Consider the following 9382-nt stretch of genomic DNA (forward strand, 5'->3'; position numbering starts at 1 on the left):
ATATGCAGGTGTACACTCAATACATTCTTTCTTTTCAAATTGCATTGTGTTGTACTTTACAAAGTATTACTTACAAAGTTCATATATATATATATATATATATATATATATTATGGCTGTCAAACGATTACATCACAGCTTAAAAATTAATTAATCATGATTAATCACCATTCGAACTATGTCCAAAATATGCCATTTCTTTATGTATATTGTTGTGGGAATGGAAAGATAAATGAAAGAAGGCGGATATATCCATTTAACATACAGTATCTATGTTTATTATAACATTGTTCTGTGTGTCAAAATGAAAGACAGCCAAGGCTCGAGCTTAAGGACGTCCCGTCGTCGAAAAAAATGGTGTCGGGAGGATACAAAATAATTTTGGGACGAGAGTTAAAATAAAAATACCCTGCTAACTCTACTACAAACGGCGATGAAAATGAAACCGACTGCACGTTTTGTGTAGCACACAGTTATTAAACCTCCTTGTCAACATAAACACACACGCACAAAACATTTAGCAACCGGCGAAATACACACACGTAGCTACAGCTGTGCCGCTGGCTGTCAGCCAGCCGCCCAGCTAGCTGTGCCCGTGAATTCCTGGCCCGCAAATTCGCGGGTCTAGCTATGTACTGAGTGTGTGTATTTCGCGGGTTGAGTGATGTACAATGGCATCCCGTGGAGGAATTCTGAAATGTTTTACCGTTACATCACAAAAACGCACAGCAGAACCAGACCCTGGAGCGCCGGCCTCTTTATTTACTTACTCCTCTTCATCCCCTATGGGTAATAAGGCTGAGAAGAGAACCCTCCATCGTATTTAGTCCTTAGCAATATGCTGCGCCTCTCCCCATGTAGGGATGGGTACCGAGCAGTCTATGGTACCGAGTCCCGGTATTAAACGGGCCACGGGCCGGAATTATTAAAGACAGTGGTAACGTTAAGCTCCGACGTTATCGGACTTTTTGTCGGTACTGGAGACATTAAAAAAATATATGTCATATGTATTATTGCTACATACACATTATATCGCAGTTTTAGTTTCACCAACTCCGTTTCTAATATGCAATAAGTCTACAACATGTGTCTATGATGTATTTTCGAGCTTTCCAATCCAGACGAGATCTCTCTCTCCCGTCTGTGTGCGAGGGGGCGGGCCCGTTTGTAAAGGCCTCCTGACTGTGTTACAGACTGTCATCCTGGTTAGCGGTTACTCTGGGTTCTGTCTTCAGGACACAGTGTTGGATTGTTTTGTTAATTGGATGGGACTTGATTGGATTCAATATTACAGTAATTTTCTCGTTTGTGTGTTTGTTTAAATATATTTGGCCTTTGTTTATGTGATTGAATGATTTACTCAAATAAAAAGGTTGATGAATTATCATCTAATGATTTGTATGATGTGCTATTCATGTTAAAGGTCACTTTGAATGATTTTAACTAATGATAATGTAGAAAAAGTAACATTTTATATTCGGGACGGCTTAGATTGTATTTCGGGACGGTTCCGGGAGGATGGTGAAAAAAGTTAGTCGAGAGCCCTGCAGACAGCCCACTAAAATTCGTTACTCAAAGCCTATACTTTATTTTAGGACAGTGGTCAACATTTTGGTGATGTAAAAATATATAACACGATGTTGTAAACTAAAGTTACAACAATATATTTATCAATTGAACTTGAAAATTAAAATATAAGTCGCTCGTCAATATGAAATTAACACACTTACTTACTCGTCCTTAAATTGACGTTTAACACCAGAATTTCTACTCTGGTAATAAATACAAATTCATAGTCTTATCTATTTATTTACAATAGAAAACACGCAGCCCGCCTGTTCATACTGTTTACAGGCCACCAAGCCTCAGTTAAGAAAAGGTCAAGTTAATATACTTAATGTTTGTCTGAGTATATTTACCTTTGAATCTGGCCATGACTCATGCTGGTAGACCGCTAACGCTAGCATGCTTTATTCAGACATTGACTTTAGCCTGTAGTGGAATTGGAGTCATGGGTGGGTAGTGTTTTTACAGTCCACTAGTTCGGTTAAGAACATTTAACGTTACAGTTAATGTTGTGTTGAGAAATATATGCTCTGCTGAGTGTTCTTCACTGGATAATGCGTGGTCTGAATAAAGCATGCTAAACGTTAGCGCATGCTAAACATTAGCACAAGCTAAACGTTAGCGCATGCTAAACATTAGCTCAAGCTTTTACGGCCTACTCAGTCAGTCACGGCCAGACACACGTAGGCTAACGTTTCCCATAAATAACGTTACATTTTCTTAAATGAGCTACCGGACTAGTAACGTTAGCGACCCATAAATCCAAGCGGGCTAAAGGCTAATGTCTGAATAAAGCATGCTAGCGTTAGCTTATAAAGGCTATCAACAGCCGGTAAGACCCCCAGCCAGAGTCAACGGAAGATATACTCAGACAAGCGTTAACGTTTCGGTATGTGAAATTATATTAATATATATATATATATTAACATTAGTTTATCCTTACCAGTATCACATGTGCTCGTTTTCCAAGTGTCAAAGACTGGATAGAGGCGGATGAAGACTGCTGGTTACGACGATTACCTCTGTCACTACCGATCTGCACCCCCTGCCCGATCTGTACTGCGCATGTGCGAGATGGTCTGCTACATACGGCAACCCAAATGGGACACTTGACACAGTGGTCTTTGGCAAAGCAGAAAAAGAACACCCGACAATATTAATCTGACGAGAGAGATTAGTTAGTTAGTTAGATTAGTTATTGTTATTACAACGTGACTTCATATTATAACGTGACTTCTCTATTATTTAACAACTCTTTTTATTGGGTTCTTTTATTTTGGGTTAAGTAGATTGTCAGAATAAGTGAGAAATGGATTTAACTTATGTTAGACAGCTATCATACTGAATAAATATGTACTGTGAATGTATGCAAACATATATGGCATTAATAATGTATAATCTAATTACATTAACTGTGAATGTTTCATTTTATTTAAAATGAAATAAAATTACATGAAAAAGTTGATTCAAGAACAAATCTGTTATTAGATCAGTACTTTTCTTATATGACTATTATTGCTACATTTGAAAGGTCTTTACCAGCTTTGGAATTATATATATATAGCACCTTCTTCCATCCCATCTCTACTGACAATCATTAACACTTAGATTTTATATTTATATTCACTGTTGGATGCTGGACCTAAGATTTTCAACGACATAATTACTCTGTTGCTATGTTAGTTTGACAATAAAGAACCTTGAACCTTATGATATCGTCACCCTTTTCAGTGATTGACTTGAACACTGAGAATGTTTTTATGAACTTCAGACATTTTCAAATACAAATGTGATCATACACCAACACTTTTTAGGGATATACATTTTTCACACACAACCATTTACTAAATTACACCAAATCCCATCATAATACGAGCAAATAAAAAGGCACAATAAATATATTATGTGTGTGTGTGTGTGTGTGTGTGTGTGTGTGTGTGTGTGTGTGTGTGTGTGTGTGTGTGTGTAGGGCGGCACTAGCCAGCATCCAGCCACAACAGTTTGTGTGTGTGTGTGTGTGTGTGTGTGTGTGTGTGTGTGTGTGTGTGTGTGTGTGTGTGTGTGTGTGTGTGTGTGTGTGTGTGTGTGTGTGTGTGTGCTTAGGGCGGCACTAGCCAGCATCCAGCAGCAAGAGAGTGTGTGTGTGTGTGTGCGCGCGTGTGTGTGTGTAGGGCGGCACTAGCCAGCATCCAGCCATGATAGCGTGTATGTGTGAGGTGTGACCTGTCACTTTCTATGCATACTAATGAGATTGAAGTGGTATGTGTATAACTACTCACAACCATTTACTAAATTACACCAAATCCCATCATAATACGAGCAAATAAAAAGGCACAATAAATATATTATGTCTGTGTGTGTGTGTGTGTGTGTGTGTGTGTGTGTGTGTGTGTGTGTGTGTGTGTGTGCGCGCGTGTGTGTGTGTAGGGCGGCACTAGCCAGCGTCCAGCCATGATAGCGTGTATGTGTGTGTGTGTGTGTAGGGCGGCACTAGCCAGCATCCAGCCACAAGAGAGTGTGTGTGTGTGTGTGTGTGTGTGTGTGTGTGTGTGTGTGTGTGTGTGTGCGCGTGTGTGTGTGTGTAGGGCGGCACTAGCCACCGTCCAGCCATGATAGCGTGTATGTGTGTGTGTGCGTGTAGGGCGGCACTAGCCAGCGTCCAGCCACAAGAGAGTGTATGTATGTGTGTGTGTGTGTGTGTGTGTGTGTGTGTGTGTGTGTGTGTGTGTGTGTGTGTGTGTGTGTGTGTGTGTGTGTGTGTGTGTGTGTGTGTGTAGGGCGGCACTAGCCAGCGTCCAGCCACAAATGTGTAAATGGATGGAGAAGATGACATACTGTATAGACATGTCTTAGAACAAAGAGAGTTGCTGAGTAATTTCCAGACTGGTTTTCGCAAAGGAAGATCCACAATGCTTTGGTTAGAGTGATCAATGAGGTGGGAATACCGTGTGAAGACACTGAAAATGAAAGAGGTTATGGCAATAGTATATTTTGACATTGATAAGGCTTATGACTCTATGTGGAGGGATGGGTTACTCATCAAATTAAGTGACAGGTGACAGTAACAGTGACAGTAACAGGATCATAGCTCAGACAGGAAATTCAGAGTTCAAGTAGGGGCAGAGGTTTCGAAAGACTTCAATATAGAAAATGGTATTCCCCAAGGGAGTTCAATCAGCCTGATATTATTTAACATTATGATAAATGACATATTGACTAAGTTGGACGGATGCATCAAATCTGCGTTGTATGCAGATGACGGGGACATATGGATAAGGGGAAGAAATGTTCCAGAAGTGGTCATACAACTGGGGTTTCAAACTGTCAGCAAGCACATCTTGCTTCATGACATTTACAAATAAACGCAAGATGGAGACTGAGAAGCTTACATCATATGGAAAGCCGATGAATGAGGTCAATGCATTTAAATATCTGGGGCTATGGTTAGATAGTAAATGTACATGGAAAACCCATATTAAACATTTGGAAACAAAATCCCAAAAAGTTTTGAACCTGTTAAGAGCAGTGGCTGGATGAGACTGGGGGCAGACAAACAGGCACTAATTGACATCTATAGAGCAATTATGAGGACAACTCTGGATTACGGGTGTATAATATATATGCAGCAGCAGCGAAAACGTCATTACTAAAAATGGATAGATTACAATATAAAGCATTACGGTTGAGTATAGGTGCAATCAACAATTAATCAATCATTATCACAAATACCTCAAAATATACACAGATAGATAGATTCAACTTATTGTCTTTACACAGTACAGGTACCGTGTAACGAAACGGTTTCTCTGCATTTGACCCATCTTAGTGTTAGGAGCAGTGGGCTGCCATTATGTACGGCGCCCGGGGAGCAGTGTAGGGAACGGTGCTTTGCTCAGGGACACCTCGGTAGCACTTGGTCTTTCCGGGACTTGAACTGGTGACCTTCCAGTTGCCAAGCCAAGTCCCTATGGACTTCACCACCACCGCCCGATGGTTCTAAGAACAAGGAAGAGTGTGTTGGAGTTGGTCCCAGACTTTAAAATATCAATTTCAAAAAGAGCGTCAGATCAATTATCAGTGTGCAGAAATGCTGGCTGTAATAAAAGGATTACAGTGGGTTGAAGAGGTCAGACCAGATAGGGTGGTGATATGCACAGATTCATTATCCATTTAAAAAAGTATACAGTCAACAACAACTGTCAGAGAAGAATTACTCATAGAACTTCATCTAGGAAATCCTGATAGCTAGACTCAGACTGGATCACACAGCATTGAATGTTACTCTATGTGTTAGGAACTGTGGAGTTAAAGAAAATGTGGAACATATCATATTACACTGCAACATGTACAAAACAGAGAGGGAAAAACTAAGAGACAGGGAGAGTGGAGCCTGATGGGGATACTGGGAACAGAAGGTGAGGGGGTAAGAGCTACCAGGAAGGCCATTCTTAAGTATTTGAGTGAAAAAGGATTGATTGGAAGAATTGAAAACAACGTAAACACAGTGGTATAATTCCACAAGTGCTGACAGGATGATATTTTGATACACGCTCTTGTACAGTAGGGGGCGGTATGCACCTTAAAGTTGTTTGCAATCCGCCAAAAAACCGAGAGAAGAAGAACGATTATACATCCATGGAACGACCAGACACATGGCAGCAACGTTCCCATCTGCTTCATTCATTTCTCCTGTTCAACAGGTTAGTAGTGTGTACACAGATTATGTCATATTTCGATCAAAGAAGTGTCTTTGAAACTGTTTTATGTGTAGTTTAATGTCATTCTGTGAGCTACGCCACTAGCGTGTGGCTAATGGCGTCCGCTAGCTTCTTTAGCGCAGGCTGTTGCTCCCTGAATAATGTAGGGCTCTACCATGTTACCATGTGTATGACTCCCTTGCACTAGTTTGGCTTACATTTCAAGTTTATTCTGTTTGTATAAATATGTGAAATGCTGGTCTGAGGTCATAATTGTTCATATTATTTAAATGCTAAAGCGCTAATGCTATGCTAATAGTGTGCCTGTACAACATAGCAGTGTTAAAGTGAGTACAGTCGACCGGGTTGTGTGTGTTATCTGTAATCACTGTATGATATACTGTAAATGAAAAAGGCTTTAATCCTTCATCAAAGTCATAATATGGCATCTGGATGTATGTCCATTTTTGATTAGAGATACATATGTCATACGGTTATTTTGATTTGCTAAAAGTATGTTTACATTCTCAGTTAGCTTCAGGCCTCACTGAGGCGAAGTATTGAGGTAGAAAGCTGGTGAAGCCATTTCCTGCTGTCATTATATTCTGTTTGCACAGATAATAAACCTGGTTGACAAGAAGGAAGTCGTTTTCATTCGACACAACGCAGAGATACATGTGGCGTCAATCCAGACCGGTTACACAAAGAATGATAAATAGAGAAAACAGATATAATTTGTAAGTGAATTTATTAATTTATTTAATACATTCTGGCTAGAACGACCACACAAACTGCAGCAACTTTCCCTCTGCTTCATTATTTTCTCCTGATCAACAGGCTTATTATCTGATTACCAGCTCTGCACAGCAGACTTGTAACAGTAGCAGCAGTGGAGATGGAGCATCAGAACCTGGAGGCTTCTACTCTCCTGAAGAAGAAGAATACAGCAACAAGGATCCATTTGAAGATAGGTAAATGTAAATATTACAGTAATAGTGCACTTGCATTGTAAGGGTGTAACTTTGGTTTGAGAAGTGGGGGGGACACAAAACAGGGGGCAATGAAACATTTTCTCAATTTAATTCCATTTCCTGCCTTTCTACAAATATATTAGGGACTATAGTGTTAACAAATCCAAGAAAAATGTGTAGTGTATATATGAGTGTGCACACTTATCTAGTATCCTATCCATGTGAACCTGTTTTATTTGTGATGACCTCACATCCTCTAGGGTGGGTACTAATATATATTTCAATCATCAAAAATCCTGCTTGCTCACAAGCAATAACACATATTTGATCAACTCCTCTCTCCTATCTTTATCTTACCTAGTCTGCATTCTTTCTTTTTATTTATGCATATTTTACTAATCACTCCCCTTTCAAATTGTGTTTTTTATTTTGTACTGACCTATTGCACACAGTGGAATGATTTATTAACTCATTTTATATACAACTAATATTACATAGATGGAAATGATGACCAAACCTCCCTGAGCTGACGTTATCTCTCTCAGTCCCACAGGAGAGAGCTCTCCCTCTCCTTATTGTTGAAACGGCTTCTAATCTCCGTTAGCTCCGAGCTAGCACCAAATACTAACAACGTCTCTCTTTCTATCTCTCACACGCTCCTCCTCCTCCTCCTCCTCCTCCTCCTCCTCCTCCTCCTCCTCCTCCTCCAGAGAGAGAGAGCATTTTATTTTGAGTTGTGCATTGTTATTTGTGCTTGAGAAACATTCCACTTGAACTTTATTTTAACAAACTTAGTAGTAATTATTGTCCTATATATTTTTTCAGATTTCACAGCTGCCTGGGCCTAGCAGCAAGAACCTCCATCTGTCCCTGCCCCCAGGTCAAGATCTACCGTGGCTCAAGAGCCTTCACCGCAAAGGACCAGAGGACCATCATCACTACAGTGGCCTCCATCTCCATCTGCCACAAGATTAAGATACACCTCGGGACAAAGACCTCCACCACAGCCATCACGATCAACCCAGCCAGCAAAGAAGTCTCGCCTAGCAGACGTACCTCCCACACGGCCACCAGCATCAACCTGGGACAATCACACCTACCTCCCTCCGACACAGCCACCAGCAGCCCATGCACACATCAGCCAGACCCCCTGTCCTGGAAGACAGACAAAGACCATGACACTGCTCCCCCTGTCTTTACATTTATAATGAATAGTTGGTTGAAAAAGTTCTGATATTGTAAATATTGAGATTTTACAGTTTCTTATGTTAACATAAATTGTTGGTTGAAAAAAAAAAAGTTCTAATGCTCAATTTGTATTTGTACACATCACATGAACCAGATAAAACTCTTTCTTCATTGTTTGTTGTGTATTCAGTCAAGCGGGTCGAAGTTACAAAGCACTTCACATCTTATTAATCGGCCTAATTTTACCTTACCAGTGCAGTAATAAAGTAATCTGTAGAAAAGCACCGTATTTAGGTCAGGGTTATGGTGATGAAGAATACATCCAACGTTCCGCTGTTCATTATAATACAAAAACAGAGTATTAAACAAACCATCATGCTCTTACTTTGAAATCATGCGGAAATGTCGCCATCAGCAGGCCATCACGTGGTTTCCGAAAATAACCGAGTGACACGAGTAGATTTTAGCCGAGACCGGCGGAAAATATGTCTCAAATTCCGTGTGTGTAAAAAGACGATCCGCGAACTGAGATTTGAGATCCGCAAGCGCATTTTTGGTCCACAAATACAAAATAGATTCACAAATACCTGATCGAAAGGTGTAAATGTTAAAGAGATATTCACAGATCTTTTTTTATTTGTGAAAATATTTAGCGTATTTGCAGATCCGTTTTACATTTGCAAATGTATTTGTGAGTTTGCAAATCTTTTAAATGCATTTGTGGATGTTTTAAATTTACAAATCACATATTTACACACAAATTATTTTTATGTTCACACAAATAATTATGAGACATATCTATGCCCATAGAGAAATTATATCATGAAAGTGACGGTGCTTATTACGCATTTTAAAACGTATGTGGTAAGTTGCCAAAGTGCTTTGTTCTGAACGTTCATCAGTATTATAATCAAAGAGAGAAATATGAACGTTAGTTTTTACTGAAATGATCAAATAAAG

At 39.8% G+C, this 9382-nt stretch overlaps 1 long non-coding RNA gene across 1 annotated transcript; it reads left to right on the forward strand.

The window, feature by feature from the left end:
* The first annotated feature begins 6809 nt into the window (after positions 1-6809).
* Positions 6810-8417, forward strand: LOC117557071. Its single transcript, XR_004570654.1, has 3 exons — positions 6810-7000; positions 7101-7234; positions 8060-8417. It is a non-coding gene; the product is annotated as an uncharacterized LOC117557071 (long non-coding RNA).
* Positions 8418-9382: the final 965 nt, after the last annotated feature.

The sequence above is a fragment of the Gymnodraco acuticeps genome, unplaced genomic scaffold, assembly GCF_902827175.1.
Source record: "Gymnodraco acuticeps unplaced genomic scaffold, fGymAcu1.1, whole genome shotgun sequence".
Taxonomy (NCBI): domain Eukaryota; kingdom Metazoa; phylum Chordata; class Actinopteri; order Perciformes; family Bathydraconidae; genus Gymnodraco; species Gymnodraco acuticeps.